The following is an 18,767-nucleotide window of genomic DNA, read 5'->3' as shown; positions in this document are numbered from 1 at the left end:
GAAAGTTACGACAAACCAGCTGATCCTGAAAACCCCTTTTCACCACTTTATAAAAATATTTCAAACTGTATTGCAATCATAACAATTTATCAGTGGTAACAAATATCTGCATTTATCAGTTAAGGGGTGTTGCTGCAGTTTTGCTGATTGTTTTCCATCTAATAGATTTTGTCTAAAATTAAGATTTAACATTAATGTACAAATACTATATGATAAATGAAATAAAAACATAGGGTCACCGGCCTTGTTCTGATTTTATTCACCATAATATTACATGTACTTTTTCAATAAAACTGAAAAATCTCTAATTGCATAAAACTAATTAATAGTTTATGAAATTGGAAACATGTAGATATTATATAATTTAACATACACCATATACAATTTAATTAAACCACACACTACAAATAAAATGGGGTACACAAGTTGAATTAAAAAAAATAAAACTGCTCAAATATGTTCATCTACGTATTGTCATCATAATACACAAATATAATTTTTAACACAGATATTTTGTTTTAACAATCCCCACCGTCTACGTCAAATTTCATATAATACAGCAATTAGGCAAAACCCAAGTACCGGTACATAGATTATACAAAGATTGTAAGAAATATGCATAAACATTAAAAATTGTTTACAATCTTAACTGGTATCACAACAACTTACCAAAAGACATTAATAAAAAACACTATTTAATCACAAACATAAGACCATACAGTATCAAACTCGACCTTAATCACTAATAACTTACATGTACTTGTGAACAGATTTCGGCATGTTTTGAAGTTTGTGATACATGCTTTAAATTGATAAATGTAAACGATAGGACTAAAAAGCTCCAGTATAAAACAAGAATGAAATTAAAGAAAGCAAAAAAGGTAAAAAAAGTTAACCCCACCTAGGATCGAACCATTGACAATTGATGATACTGATAAAACAAATTTAGAGTTGTGATAATAGCATTATCGGCGTTGCTATAAATGTATCCTCGGCTAAATAAACTGCCGCAACACCCCTTAATGTAAAACATTTAGTTATTTTAAGAAATATTATTGTTGAATAACATGGACGTAGTTTCCTGTAGGCGGTATATGGCGCTGCCAGCACTTTACCCCAAGTAATCAAACAAAATAAAAAGGCCCAAAGTGTGATAAAACAAAAAACTGGAAACAAATCAGATATCAAAAATTGACAACGAAATACTATGTGTTTTCGTTGTTTATCAAAATAGACAAGTGTTATTTCTCTCTCTCTCTCTCTCTCTCTCTCTCTCTCTCTCTCTCTCTCTCTCTCTCTATCTCTCTCTCTCTCTCTCTCTCTCTCTCTCTCTCTCTCTCTCTCTCTCTCTCTCTCTCTCTCTCTCTCTCTCTCTCTCTCTCTCTCTCTCAAAAATGAAATATGTATTGTCATAAAATCCGATAGAACTGTAATCAAATTTATCTGCCAAATAGCTAAATTTATTATCGATAAAAGGGTTAAATAAAAATTAATTTCATTTTTAATAACTTATGTAATTTCATTGATCAAACTTGGAAAATTATAATAATATTATGGGCGGAAAAGTATTTCTTCTAAAAATACGCCAAGACGCGTAATAGAAACACTATGGCAGAACACAAATCTAGTGCTGCATGCCCCGATCCCCTCTTACTCCCCACTATTCGGCCTTCATATTTATTTAATCCAAGCTCCGCGAGTTTAATATGTTTTATGACAACGATTTAACATTGCCATCAGAGAACAATTCCAACACGCTGTCAAGCAAAGCGATAATTTTGTATCACAGACATCGGGTCAATTTCCGTTCGGTTTCAAATTCAAAATACATAGAGGAATAATAAAAATGACTGAAGAGACGACATAAGGATGGATACTTTATCTTAACACATTTGCGATTAATTAAATGCAAGTGACTGAAAACACTCACAGAGGACCACACACCATAAAAATAAATATTATAAAACTAAAAAAAAATAAATGTATTTGCGCTAAAATTGTCCATGCTTAAGAGAAAACTACTGTTTAATTTATATTCGTCCTTTAAAAAAAAAGAAAGCATGAAACATTTTACGTTTTCCAGATGGTCGATTTTTTTTCTAAACCCAGCAGCATTCCTTTATTAAGTTCTTTTCAAAATTTCCCGAATACAACCGACCCCAATCAGCTTGAGACGAACGCTCGTGAATGTTACTATTTGTTTCAAGTTGTTAATCAAACAAACGAATGAATATTGTTTACAACAAACTGATTAAATTCACACTGCCTTTTAAATTTCAGGAGTTTAATGGCATCTTAGTAATTGCAGAAGATTCATAAGATTGCCATCGGACTAACACACTCACGAGACTTGGTTAAAGGGTACAAACTCAGCAATAAATGGATTGCATAGAGTGGAAAAAGTTTCCTCAAATATTCGATGGGTGTTGATTACATATTAAACATTTGAACTCAGTCTCTTAAAAAATGTAGGAGTTATTATTACTAAAATCTTGAAGCAGTTTATGATTCTGCTATAAAACGGCCAACTTCAAGAGCACATACCTCTTCAAGAACGTCTCAATCACACAGGATAAAACAGTCTTGAACATATACAATTTATAGTAATGAAAAGTTTCGATTCAAACGCTTTTGAAATGTATAAGTAGTTTGCCCCAAAACGATTATAGTATTTTATACATAATACTCACGGCAAAACTGTTGATGAAAAGGTTTACGGGATACATGTACACAATGGTATGATTATATCAATAATTAAGATAAAAAAATAACAGTATCATCGAATGGAATACACCAGGCATGTTTAATTTCAAATTTAAAGGTTGTGCGATTAACTTTTAGAAATTTTACTGTTCCATGTTCTATTCTTTATGTATGGTAAATACTATAATAGTTGGCTAGAACAATTTTCACGTAAAGTGATGCGAGATTAATAATTTGTTGCTAGAAACGTTTGCTCCTTGGTGGCATTCCTAAGTTAGCACACACAACCTTCTAAGACCAGTTAGTACTCTTAAAGAGTTTTAAAGAAATTATTTTAAAAAAATCATCAATAACCGGTGTGTTTACATTCATTAACGTTTAATTGTGAACCCCACAAAGTCACGTGAGTATTCGTCATGTTAGCATTACGAGGTAATTTACAGGAATATAAATGGGTTCTAATTAAGTAAAGCAGACCAGACTATAGGACGCCTGAATCTGTATATCCGTGCAATCAACCTATTCTTGATTGATAATACTTTGTGGTATAATAAAGTTTAATTAATATCAATGCAGCACTCTGTGCGTTGGTTCTCACGGAAACAACAGCAAATTCTACGTGAAACGGAAACAAGCAGCACATTCTACGTGAACGATTAACACGCAGCAATATTGAGCACTTAATCAATAAAATTAAAAACTAAAATTAATGACTTGATATATTCGTTTTATTTTATATTAAAATATAATATACTTCTACCAACAGCATAGCGTATCCCATCACAGGTGGTTAGCGTGTGGCTATGATAATAATTAGTGAAAACATCATTTTGAATGATAAAAATAATCATATTAAAACGAAAAATTAAATTTTATGAAAAAAAATTCACTATCAAATATATATATCTCTTAAATATTGCATGATCATTGTCAACTGGGTCATGCGAGTTGTGTATCGTGTTATTTCTTAAAAGTTGACCCAGCATTTGTAGAAATATTGCAAGACATATACATTTCCAGAAAGGAAATTCATGTTTGCGTTGAATAAGACCGAGATCGTGAAAATCGCTGCTTAATTGATGAAGATATGGCTGTTCAAAGCGATGCACCCCGTTTTGGGGTGATTTTGAGTTGCATACCTTGTTATATATATATTTATATTTGATAATGAATTTTTACAGAAAAGTTAATTTTTCGTTATAATATGATTATTTATCATTTAAAATGATGTTTTCACTAATTAATATCATATCAACACGCTAACCAACTGTGTATCCCATAAGCAATTAGATGAACCATTACATCGAATTTCGTTTTTATTTTAATTTAAATGTGAACAGAATTGGCCTTTTATGTATTCTGTATCGTTCTTACTGATGACAACAATGAGGAAAGGTCAATTTTTTTTGAAGTGACAACATATTTAATCTGTGGAAACAGACAGGTTCAAGATTCACAGTATCTGATTGAAAACAATTTATGATTGACTCCAATATACATGTATTACAATGGCACCCATGGAGTTTTCCAACCCTTAAAATGAAGGATAACTTAAGACCGTGATTTGTCAAAAGGAATTCCGTATCATCTACTATCACGTATTTACTTTTTCATTACTCTAAAAAGCGTGGTGTATAATTTTACATTGAACACAAATAGAATCTTACTTAACATCTTTCTAAAACCCAGTAGTAAAAATACGTTTTACCTTTTTGTTCAAAACGATGTTTATTCCTTTGATTTTTAATATCATCAATGCGCATATGAATTATTACCGAATTAGCCGGACATACGAATTATTGTCCTGACAATATAAACAAGTCAATATTACTCAATAAAATAACTAGAGCATTTGCAATAGTGCTCGCAAAGTAAATGCAAAGCAAATTAAATATGTATTGTATTTTTAAAAGATTGCCTGACAATTTTACGGAGTAAAACCAAACGCAATCACACATTTCTACTGGAAGTTAAAAAAACATTTAAATCTTAAAAGAATGTCAACTGTTTTACAGTTTTGCTATTAAAATGTTTTTAAAACCACATACCCTTCCTCATTAAAGCCATGTTCAATAACACATAGATCCCCATCAATACCATTTGCAATATCACAATCTCGGTATACGTATGTGTGAATGATGAGTTATAGTACACTTGTAGTATATTTTCTTCTCAACTTTTTAACTTTTTCATTTAAAAAATACCTTTACCACACACACAAACATATGCAATCCTATAATAGGTCTCGATATCAAGTAACTGCTTATGAAGTTATTTTAAAATATCTTATTGCAATAAGCCGTACTTACTTCTAATTGTGTACCGAAGGAAATATTATGTAAAGCATGTATCAATTAGTCTTGTGCGTTTGATGCTAATTCTGCTTACAATCTTTTCCGAATCATAATGTCATGATTGATGCATTAAACAAGGTTGTATTACGCAGTCTACTAGATTACCATGATAACCTATTATCTTTATTTTATAAAAATGAACAAAGTACATTACAAATGATCAAAAGTACATTTTAAATGATAAAATTAAACTACTTCAGCAGTTTCCTAAAACATATAGTTTATTTAACTGATGAACGAGAAACAACGACAATAACCGACAAACAGGCAGGAAACACTCGAGACTGCCATGATTTATGTCAGACTTGTATGACAATATTCGTCAGATAAATTCAATTTACGATGCAATCCAGGCCATCGAAATATGATAATCAGTGACACATAGAATCATTTATATAATCTGGTGTTGAATAAATGCAGACATAAGCTCAATTCTTGCATTATTTATTTAATTTCATTATTCACGTCTTTGAAACCCATTTATAGTTTGCAGCACGTTTAACCTCGTGATACTCCATGTTTTACTATTCTCATTCGATTATATATGAGTGACAGTACTAAAATATATATTGTTTCTCAAAATCAGTCACTAGAATTAATTTGAAGCACATGCGTGTAGAAGATGATATTGCATAATGTTCTTTCGCGTTTACCTTGCACGATGCATCTAGGTTAAAAGGTTCACTTGCAATTACAGCTATATTGATGCAAATAAGCATTTGTGATGGATAATATGTTTTTTTATTAATGCCCTTTTATGTTTATTTTAACTTCATATTGAATGGGGAAAAACATTTAAGAACATTCAGGAAATAGCATATTTATAGTGTATAATCATATTCTACTACATGCATTTTCATTTGAGAACTATTTCCGAAAGAAGCAAATATCTTATTTATGGGTTATAAATCTGATACAAGTTATATATCAAAGTTACTTATAAGATGTACATTTCTTGGTAACAATGTACTATTTAGAAAATTATGAGAACTCCGTAGTTCGATTTGTGGAAAGCAAATATCTAAAATGTAATTAAATCTTATTTAACTACATTTGAATTAAGCCATAACATATGTGTTTTCAATTTACCATATCAACAGCATTGACACATTGTTCGTTAATAGTATAAAGACAATGTAGAATTGTAATTCATAATTCAGCATTCTAAACATATGTTGCTTTTAGTTTGTTTATATCCCTTTAAACAGGAAGACTAATATTACACAACAAACTGATTAAATTCACACTGCCTTTTAAATTTCAGGAGTTTAATGGCATCTTAGTAATTGCAGAAGATTCATAAGATTGCCATCGGACTAACACACTCACGAGACTTGGTTAAAGGGTACAAACTCAGCAATAAATGGATTGCATAGAGTGGAAAAAGTTTCCTCAAATATTCGATGGGTGTTGATTACATATTAAACATTTGAACTCAGTCTCTTAAAAAATGTAGGAGTTATTATTACTAAAATCTTGAAGCAGTTTATGATTCTGCTATAAAACGGCCAACTTCAAGAGCACATACCTCTTCAAGAACGTCTCAATCACACAGGATAAAACAGTCTTGAACATATACAATTTATAGTAATGAAAAGTTTCGATTCAAACGCTTTAGAAATGTATAAGTAGTTTGCCCCAAAACGATTATAGTATTTTATACATAATACTCACGGCAAAACTGTTGATGAAAAGGTTTACGGGATACATATACACAATGGTATGATTATATCAATAATTAAGATAAAAAAATAACAGTATCATCGAATGGAATACACCAGGCATGTTTAATTTCAAATTTAAAGGTTGTGCGATTAACTTTAAGAAATTTTACTGTTCCATGTTCTATTCTTTATGTATGGTAAATACTATAATAGTTGGCTAGAACAATTTTCACGTAAAGTGATGCGAGATTAATAATTTGTTGCTAGAAACGTTTGCTCCTTGGTGGCATTCCTAAGTTAGCACACACAACCTTCTAAGACCAGTTAGTACTCTTAAAGAGTTTTAAAGAAATTATTTTAAAAAAATCATCAATAACCGGTGTGTTTACATTCATTAACGTTTAATTGTGAACCCCACAAAGTCACGTGAGTATTCGTCATGTTAGCATTACGAGGTAATTTACAGGAATATAAATGGGTTCTAATTAAGTAAAGCAGACCAGACAGATTAACAATTAACATGAATAGTATAGTATAAATGTTCGCGTTAGCCTAATATTGTGGGACAGCTCGGTCAACCATAAGTCTTAACAATAATAATGACTTGCTATTATTTAAGTTAATATATAACTAATAAGTAACGTGAATATTATTGTGAAGTCGGCGTTAGCAAGATATTGAGGAATAGCATGGGCAAAGTTAATAAGTGATAAGAAACGTGTTATTTTTACGTTAACATAAAATTAATTTGTAACGAACATACAATTGAATAGTGACAGAAAATCATCGTCAAGGTTTTTAAAACCATGAAAACGTAACTCATGTCCATTTAAGTCTATACAGTTTAATAATAGATTACTTAACAGAAATATATCTCTTACTAAATTACGTTACGTTTTACGAGAAATACAAGAACAGAACAGAGCATAACAGACAGTTTATTAAGACTGATACAAATGTACATCGTCTAAATACATGAAGTATAATACAAAATAGTGTCATGTGTCTATATATATCAACGTATGGGTTATAACAAAATGAAATCTCACAATTTGAAACAAGGTTTAATTACCAAAGTAGTACTACTTTATATTACATAGTTAAATATTATTTCACTGACAGTAATGAGATACTAGTTTTCGTTGTTAATATTATTCGTGATAGAATATCTAACGGTTAGAGCTTCCTTCATATATTTACACAAATTTATCATTTCAATTGTACAAGTTGATTTCAATAAAGAATGAAACTAAAAATCTGATGCATTCACATAGTAAACAGTTTTTATATTTTTTTGCCTTATTTGACGGAAACATGGGCATTTACATATAAAGTGGAATTCGTCTGCTATGTCCCTTTGATCACAACATTTACAGTATCGTTCATTACGAGAAATATTGTTACGTGTGCATCTTCCAGTTTGAATTTTCAAAGGGTGGGCAGTAGCTCTTAGTTTAACAAGATATGTACGCAAGTAGGCAGTAAATCTAAATACGTTTCGTATTCAAGAGTTGTTTTGAATATCCTTTACATATCTAAAACAGAACTATTATTCATATTGCCAAACCATTCTTGTTAAAATGTATCTATAATTCTGCATTTTAATTCACATAAAAACGAATTTGTGTTAATTATAGTTGCATTTTCGAATACATATGAAAATCCGTAATCATTAAACAACTTTTTACATTTGATACCCAATTTGTAGACCCTTTATTACAATCATTTATCGCTTGGTTATACACAGTTTGTATGATAATATTTTCACAACTTTAAGCCAATAGTTTAATGTAAGTGGTTAACGCGAAACGTAACATAAGTGGTTTTTGCAAGACAGTTCTACGCCATCATACGTATCCATCCACATTTTTTACTGGTGAAGAATCATTGCTAAAACACTCATTCACTCGCGTCTAGTAAATAACAACTGTGACTATTTACTCTTGTTTTAAATTGCACAATTTCTCAAAAGTGTCGCATACTTAAATCTTTGAAAACTACCTTACCTCCGCTAGTGACGTTTAAATTGATTTGAAAATAATACATTTAAATTATACATAATATTCAAACTACTCACAAGTTAACACAAACTTTATTGAAGTATTGTTCATTTATACTTGTTTAATGTATTAATATTCTAACAAGTTATACAGTAACAACAAAAATAACGGCAAAAATTAATTTAAACAAACTTGAATTCGCTATTCAAGTATCAATCGGTCAAACTGATTGATGGCGAAAACACGCATTGTAATCGGAGCAGAATAATCTATGTCGCAGATAATAGATACAATACATTTTATTTCGGTTAATAAAACAATAAACCAACATGTCATATCTCATAATACACTGCAAAACAATATAACTCACAGCTGAACGTCCATTCCGCTTGGAAACTGTTGTCCACACACATTACTACTGTCTTCACACCAGTCTCGGAATTCGCCATATTGATATTTCTTCCAGAAATAACAAGACTTCAACTTGAGACGCAAAGAGTCCGAATTTGCTCTGTACTTAAATCACAAGCGACTGGATTTCCAATAATATTTATAATCCGCTTGCTGGACTGATTCCTTCGGTAATTTGCTCCATACCTCTGCGCCGCAATATACGAGCGTTTAAAATGGTAATATGTCCAGGATATAAGCTCTTTAATGAGATGTATTTATATACATTTCACCAATAGTCCAACCACTTTGATACGCAGGCGAGCAGAAGAACGCCATTGCATAACGACCATTCGAGTATTTTGCACGATGCATGTATATATAAAAGGTGTATTTGCACTTATAGCTGCTAGTATATTGATACACGAAGCATTTGCGATATATTATTAGACATCTTCAATTATAAGCGTTTCTCTATAATCTTTAAATTGAATAAGGTAGTTTGCACAAATAAGAAATGAAAGGCTAAAAGTTGTTCTTTAGACAGAAATATAAAGCAGAATCAACGCCATACTAGTTAAATCAGTGCAGTTGTCAACTGGCTGAATATTGTATACTTTTATTTCCTCCAGGGTAGGAGAGCAGAACATATATACAGCAAGCAATCAGAATAAAGTACAGTTTCACAGCATATTATATATGCATTGTTTATAACAACCAGATAATGTATATTGAAGTAATGAATAGGCACATTTTAAGAATAAACATTCTGATAATTGAAGTAATGAATACGTACATAAAAAATATACATTTTGACAAATGACAATATCACCATAAAGTAGCATACGCAATAAACAGTGCGAAAGCAATTGTCAACAAATTTATAAAATTCAGTGACATGTTTGAGCGATTCGTTTCTACCCCTGACTATTCACTGAGGTTCTAATGACGAAATCGAAATTCAAGAGTAAATTATCTAGTGAAAAGTAGTTTACATTAGTGTAAGGTAACTCTCAACTGATCATGAGAGTAGCCGAATGGCGAGCGTGATATAATTGTAAGATACATACGCATCTTTCAAACATCATTTCATGAGAAATATAAAGAAAGTGAAAATATGTAATTTAATACACTTTAACTTTTAAAAGCTGAACAGCGCCCATCGTGATGGAAAAGTTTGAGAATCGTCCGTTTTCATTGTCTGAGCTGAGTTTCAGCAAAGATACAGTTTGCCCAAAGGCGCTCATTGACATAAATTCCGCAAATCGGAATATACCGATAAGGTTAAAAACACGTTCCCACAGCCGCTTTCGCTGTGCGTCATTAGTGGTACAAAAAACACATCAAATGTACAGATATATTATCAACGGCAAGGTTGCACAGGCTACACTTTTTAGAGAATGGGCGTGACGTCACCAATCCTATACTATTTAGAATTGTTTGACAGGCAGTCAGAAGATTTGGATTTGCCCTGGCTATATCCCACAGTGGCGAGCAATTGCCTGGTTTAATCACATTTTCTAGAAGGTTGTACTGGTCACTGCACAAAAGTCGCTGAGCCACAACGAGTTTCTCCTGAAAATTCACTGTTTTTTCAATTATCATTTTCCATGTAAACTTTGTTATGAATAGTCGAGTTTCGATGTATTCACTGAGAAACTGAAGGAGATCGTATTTTCCAAGGAGCCTGCCATAAAACCTACACTTTGATTTTCCAGATTCATATATCTGAGCAACCTGTTGTGAAATACATCTTTCACCAGGTACTTTGGCGATAATCTGCATAGCTGTCCTAGAAATTTTAATTTCGAGCAGTCCACGTATATTTCAATCGGTAATGCATTTGATACACACATACAGTAGTCTGTAGAGATACGTTTGTGCAAACCCTGCATGTGTTTTATACAAAACAAACATGAATGATGCTACATAATGCTTTAGATGGCATTAAAATCTTCAATTTGTATGCCCATATGTTCGAGATTGAAGAATATGAGGAAAGTTTTAACTGTTCTTGTACATAGCATATTGGAATTGTTAAGGAAACAAATGTGAGATACAAATACACATGCTAATTAATCTGATGAACGAAATTGGGATTGGAGCTCCCGTTCTTCAACGTTGTTTATAATACTTCTTATTTGCTGAACTACCAGACAGTATTAGAGCATTCTGAATTCACGATGCATTATTATAGCACTCGTCACTTGCTTTTAAAATCAAGGGGCTAATTCATACTCCATCAATAACTACCAGACAATGAAGAACATCATCTGTTTAAGCAATATCCCATCGTTAGCATACCAATAAATAAATAAAAATAACATATGCGTGTTTACTTGAATTGTTTTAAAGACACATATACTCAAATTCTTTTAAAGGAAAGGAAACGTTATTGACTGTTCACTAAATGCACGTTCTTACCACTAGCCACTAATCACAAATTAATGTCGTTCCCGTATTCAGGGATAACATAGCAGTGCACGTTAGGTCTTTCAATTAAGAGATTTAATAACAACAAACAACAAATAAAGTAAAATAAAAATATAAAAGTGTTGCGTTGGTTGTAAATTTATATTTACACAGCTACACATCAATTAACATTATAAATAGAAATACGGTGATAATTAATATCCGTAATACCGTGTAATACAGAGAAAAATAACACCATTAAGTCTTACGTATAAATACAAACTGGGCAAACAAACAAATAGCAATATAACTAACGGTAATCGTGTCATGATGGTATACCATGTTCAGTTAAAAAATTATACAAAACGCAGCAATATATTACAAACATGTCGCGCATATCATCATTAATGATATCAATTCTGAAATAATTGCCGACATGAGCGCAGCGCGCATGGTTTTTCATCATCTTGTATTGCTAGCACATGTTTCCATTGCATAAGAAGCCATTACATATTGCTACAGTATGATACACCTATGAAATGCTATTTCCAAATTATAAAAAAGATGCTTTTTAATCGCTTCGTTCTTTACTACTCAATAATATGTTTGTTCGCATTCAATGGGGGTATTTTATTGTTATTAGTTACCAGAATAATATGCCTTCCTATCATACACACATGCTGTTTTCTGGAAAAAGGGGAAACATAACCCAGGGGTATTAAGATGAGGTTTTAACGTCTTTATTATTCATCAGCACTCATTAGGTATACAATAATACTGTGGGGTATTGTAGACAACATCACTGTTTTCGTTTTTCACACTGTTATGTTAATACAATAAATTCTTCATGAAACACATGGGCGTCGCATCTGTAACCAAGCTTTCACATTGCAACTGAACAAAACACCTTAATAAAAGTTGTTTGTGTTCGAGTTTTAGTTCAAGCGTTATACATAGTTTAATGCAACATACAATCGGCCTTAAGCCCATGAGTACACACACATTACAACACATTATATTCACGGATGATCAAAGACGTACATAATTTTTTAAAGAACCTTGATCAAAATCTTTCTACAACAAATTTGTTAACCATTGTCGTATTCAGTAGTTTGAATTTTAAGTAGATTAATAAAATAAGAACATGCAGGGAAACATTTTATAATTAATCATTATAATTGTAAGAAGGTGAAGCGTGTTTACATACTCAACTTTATCGGGTATTCAATAATGTCTGCTTCATAATAATATAAGATAATCTGGTTAGTTTTAGAAAAGAACATGCCTTTGACATCATATAATCATTGCTAAATAAGAAGAATTCATTGAAGTCCCTTGAGTAAAAACAGAACGGAAACGAAATGTAATTTGCTACTATGAAATCAATTAAATAATCAGGCAGCAAGTATAAGACCCAAACACGTATGACAGAAATACAGTTAGAATTTTAAAAAACATACAGTAAAAATGAAAGCAAAGGAGGGAATAATCATGAAATATAAAGGCACCTTTTAAACAACGCAAGTATAATTAAAAAGTAGCGTTGGAAAGACGACCGAACGCACGGTTCAAGTCATCACTACAAGGTATCTTTTAGATTTAGAGAATTATATCATCAGTATAACTATTTCAAACAAAACATCTCCTTTGTTGCACAAGTTAGGCATTTCAACATATCTGTTTTTCATATTTCAATATATAAGTATTTAGCAAATGGGGAAGATACTTATGCCAGTCACCTGTGTACTGTTTTACAACGAATATACCGCCAACAGAATCAACAACTTGCCCATGTGTTGGTAACATATCCACGACAACAAAAAATGTAAAAATGCTATTGAAAACGCCACTGCATGTTTTTCTTCGGATTTACATTTAACACTGACAAACAGATACGGAAGCTCATAGTATTGCAAATTACTTGTCACATATGTAACTTACAGATGAACGCTCATTCTGCTTGGAGGCTTGGAAGCGGTTGTCAAAACACATCTCCAGAAGATTTCAACAAACGAGAGACGTTTTAAGTCCGTTAATAAATATGTGTATGATACCTAATGTGGTACCCATATCATCATTCTCTACATTCAAGCTTCTCGAAAGCGAATGTTCTGTATAAACTAAGCATCTGGGTTTACGGCAATATTTATTTTGGTTTCACTTATGTGCCAGCAATTGTTTATACAAAAGAATTTAATGATCACAGTTCCAAACAATTCCTCTTTTATGGGTAGATTTAAATCCTGGCTTTGAGTACCATAGATTTTAACGAATTATTCACCTCGACTCCTAGTTGCTAACCTCGTACGAGGTTAAATACGCCTCTGGATAGTTAATGCAGTGAAAAGACCCGCGCTCTGGGAAAATCTGGCTTAATGCTCTGAGGAAAGTATCGTTAATTTTTCAGGGACGACACTATATCGGCTTGTATTGATATTTTTTGTGTAAACAATGTCTCTCATAAACAGTAAATCCAGTAAAGCCATGATTAGACTGCGGACTGCACATTGTAAACAAGGACGATGAGTTGTGCACATTCCTTTCGCACGGCTTTCCTAGAGACCAGCTCATGTTTTATTTTATAAACATGCTTTGGCCGCAGACAATAATGACTAGAATGAGCTATATGATTAGGCGTTGTATAATGATGTCGTGCAAAAGAACACAACATAATGTACAAGAGGATATTTGTTTGCTTTGGCAGATTATCTATTTTAATTCACGAGTGATCAGATTAATTTTTCACGAGTGGCGTAGCCTCCTGCGAAAGTATTGATTGTCAGTAATCATACGTTGATAAAAATAGAAAACCAACCCATTTAAAAATATTGTTTTCCTTTTTAAATTTTATTTTTTTAACTCTACAATTTTACGAATTACGCTAAAATAGTGACACAATGACGTGCAAAACAACATTTTACAGTAAAACAGTGAACATCATAATTTTCACTGTTATTTTTCACTTATTTACAATGGTCAATGATCGTTTTTTAATAACTGATATTTTTCTTTATACAAAAGAAGGCAGTAAATATTATAATATATTCACTTAACAAAATAAGTATTTAGAAAACCGACCGAATAAATATGTAAAACTTTCGACAACTTTTACATGTTATACATCCCTTACAATCAAAATGGAATCAAATGAAAAGGTTAACATTAACATGCAATGGCCGAGAGATAATACTTAAATTACTTTTGTACAGGGAAAATGTTGTACGTATTAACTTAAACAAAATCACAGTCAACATTTGTGGAACACTAGCGTATCCTATCAGATGCTTATAATGTCAAACAGACAGTTTTTACAGGAAAAGTACATGTATTGCGACAAATGAACCCAAAGCAAATCGTGAACGGAACAGCATCGGGTGATGCAAATATGAAAACACTGTCATGGTTTCAACAATTCACGACAGTAATGAAAAATTATATTGACATTCAAACAAAGGCGACCGAATATATGAATAGATGTAAGACAGTCATTAGTCGACCAATTACATAAGGCGTTTCCAGGGTGCAGGATCAACGGGTTTCACATGGGGTTTACCCACGGTCTGGGAAGAACGTTAACACTTGATTTTTGCAAATATCTCAAATTATTGAAATACATTTGCAAAAATCTTAAGTTCATAAAAGGCAGTTTTTCGTGCAGTTTGTGCCAATATCTTAAGATTTAAGAATACCTCATTGAAGACGTCTGAAATCGTTGCCAAAATTTCACGTTGCGTGAAGCATAAACGTGTGCATGAATGTTGTGCACATCGAATATTTGGCCAAGAACACAGGCTTATTAAATACAGTTATTTTGATGTTTTTCACATTTCCATAAGCAGCATAAATAACTTTCTTTTATGCACAAGTTGTTAAAAAAGCACCAATAACCGTCATAAGCGCTTTGTTTACAGCCATAAACATTTGTTTGTGAACTGCACAAAGTCACGTGATTTCGAAAAGGATAAATCGTCTGAAAACCTATTTGGTGCTTATTTATTACTTTGCCTTCAATTGAATTGAATGCACGCACTTCGTGCTGTGTGACGTCTGTCTTTTGGCATGTACATGGATACAATCACAACGTCGAGTCTATCGGTTGGTATATTTCTATTTTATTTCTTCAACATGATTTTAAAATAAATATAACTAGAGCTTTGTCACATACGTGACGAATACCCCCACATTCCGCATTGACACATAATATTTTGCATGCTGTCTTCACAAAAACAACGGACACCATGCTTAATGTTTAAAACGCTTAAAAGTGACCCCGAGACCTAGTTTCCCATGTTCGAACGTGACCTACACATCATCTAGATACATCTTCTGACCAAGTTTTGTGAAGATCTGATGAAAACTACTTTAATTACAGAGCGGACACCATGCTCAATGTTTAAAACGCACTAAGTGACCCCAATACCTAGTTTTTGACCCGGCATGGCCCATGTTCTAACTTGACCTACACATCATCTAGATACAACTTCTGACCAAGTTTGGTGAAGCTCTGGTGAAAACTACTTGAATTAGAGAGCGGACACCATGCTCAATGTTTAAAACGCACTAAGTGACCCCGTGCCCTCATTTTTTACCCGGCATGACCCATATTCGAACTTGACCTAGACATCATCTAGATACAACATCTGTCCAAGTTTGGTGAAGATCGGATGAAAAAAACTTGAAACAGAGAGCGGGCACTTAATACGGACCGACTGACCGACCGACAGACAGACCGACCGACCGACCGACAGACAAGCTCACTACTATATACCCCCTAAACTTCGTTTGTGGGGGTATAAAAACAGGCTGTTGCACGGAGCGCATCGATATTTCCGCTATCTTTCTGGTATTAAGTGTTCCTATGTAAAATATTTGTAAAGGCAAATTTTAAGAAAAATGTTCATTTGTCGATGTAAACGACCTCATGTTTTGCTATAATTTGGTTATTCTTGTACATAAACGTCGACTTGAAGGTCATTGTATTACGATACATTAGCAAATAACAATAATGAAAATGTCAATAAAATCGTCGTTACATAAGCAAGAAATAAATTGATATCCCAAAAGGCTTAAATATGCAACTACACTCTGAAATTTAAGGCAAAAACCACACATTGTTTCTCTAAACGAAAACAAAAAGGCAAAACATAATTGTCCACGCATATAAAAATCAACGCAAACCAAAATAACTCCTATCACATTTCTTAACACCGTCGCCATTGAATGCTTCTTGTTTCAACTAAATATTTCAACTCAACTCAAGTTAACAAAATCAAACCAGAAGAACAATCAGAGCAGCAAGAACAATGATTCACATTTGTATTGCAACGTGTGTAAGAAATAATTCCCCATACTTTCCAATAAGAGGAGGGAAAAACAAGAATACTACAATACTAAACGATTCCGGGAAAGTTCTCCGTGCTTTCTATATGAAGTGGCTTGAGTTCCAAAAACAATGGAAATCTGCTGATGCAAGATTTAAATATGAGCATTTGCTGACAAAAAACCAAGACAAGCATCTATGTAATGACTTTAGACACGCACGGAACAACATAGCTTTTCAAGTCATTGCACATCTTTGATTCTGCTTTTCGTGACATGTTCTACAGATGTGATTAGCAAGCTCGTGCCTAGCATGGTAGGTAGATTCACAGGAAAGAAGTTGAGCTATCCAATAAACAAATACACGTCGCAGACAATCAAGACGCGGATTTATTATAATCTGAACATACGGCGGTGTATGAATACATATACCGAATCATGAGACGTATTCTATTGTATTTTTGAGTCATGGTATTTAATGATATAAGAAAACAATATTAAATCGACCCATCAGCCGATACGTTATATAGTGTAAACACTCGATACGTAAACGAGTCAGGTGGGTTGTGATTAAATGTCCATCATTTATATATGTCCATTGTTTGGCTAGCTTTTTAGTTGAAACCATGTAACTGTGTTTTACTAAAATTAAACATATGTTAATATGTTAACAAACACAACCGCAATTTGAGTTTGCCTGGAGGATAAAGAGAATATTCACAGACAAGTGCACTTTAAACAAACTGAACAAAATCAATGTTTTGAACAAATTGAATGCGCATATAAGCTAAGATTTTCAAAAACATTAAAATTTATCAATACTACAAAATTTATATCTTAATAACATTTCATATTTCCCTTTACTCAATACATCAAGCATTGTATAATAATTCAGTGAAGCTGTCATGGAAATGTTTTTTTAGAGACATTGCCATCGAGTCTTCGAGTCTACATATGCGCACACACAGTGAACAAATAGTTGCACGCATAATACTGATAGCAACACATACACCAAATTATGTTTACGTTTAAACAAAACATATAAGAAGATGACTAGGTCGACCATGTCTGATTCGAAAGGAATCAATGATATCACTAAATAATTTATGCATACGTTGTATAGTTTTGCTTTCGAAATAGTCTTAAACCACGTGGATGTGTTATTAAAACCCTGTTTTTACATATACTTGAAACAGTTTTTCATGTAATTCTTCGACGAATGGGTATACCAGCTAACTGGCGAACCCTTTCGTTCAATGATCATGTTAAATTTTCCTGTCGATTGTCATAGAAACTTAAATAATAATAATAATAATAAAGACCGAGCAAATATATTTACTTTGACGCAAGCGCTATTTAAACGTTGTGCCCATACCAAATTAAATATGCAAACAAACCCTACAAATGGGTTTCTTTCCACAACATATGTTAAGAAGACCCACGAGCCTGTTTATGCGTGCATTACATGTGTTGATTGATCATAAATTCGGGTATAGTTAACAAATTTGTTTCGCAAGTGAACATTTCAACGCACCGAAACGTGCACTGTATGCATGAGAATAGAAGTTACATGACAATCATAGTACCGGTATATTTCTCTTGCAAGCCATCGTGGTTAACTAGTTTATTAAAACGTGACCTTGACCACACACACAAACGTATGGTCTAGTTGTTTGTAGTTAACTAACTTTGAAGATACGTCACAGTATCTAATTCTAATCTCTTTGTATTTTTTTTATTACTGCGATATTGACATTGATTTAATACTCCCCAGGCGTTATCCAAATTGATATATTTGTTAAAAGAATTTAAGTGTGAAGTTTCATCAATATATCTAATTTTTACAAGTTGTTATTTGAATTCCTTTTTGGTAATATTGACTTTAACCTGCACCAACGAATCCATTATAATCGAGAAAAAATATT

The 18,767-nt window shown here is 32.5% G+C and overlaps 1 protein-coding gene across 1 annotated transcript in view; it reads right to left on the bottom strand.

Moving 5' to 3' along the window:
* The window catches only part of LOC127881897 (universal stress protein in QAH/OAS sulfhydrylase 3'region-like), a 146,827-nt gene that overhangs the window by 123,071 nt on the left and 4,989 nt on the right, over window positions 1-18,767 (bottom strand). The window lies entirely within an intron of this gene.

Source organism: Dreissena polymorpha, chromosome 5, assembly GCF_020536995.1.
Source record: "Dreissena polymorpha isolate Duluth1 chromosome 5, UMN_Dpol_1.0, whole genome shotgun sequence".
Lineage (NCBI taxonomy): Eukaryota > Metazoa > Mollusca > Bivalvia > Myida > Dreissenidae > Dreissena > Dreissena polymorpha.
Note: the sequence above shows the minus strand (reverse complement) of the source record. Positions and strands in the feature narration are given on the sequence as shown.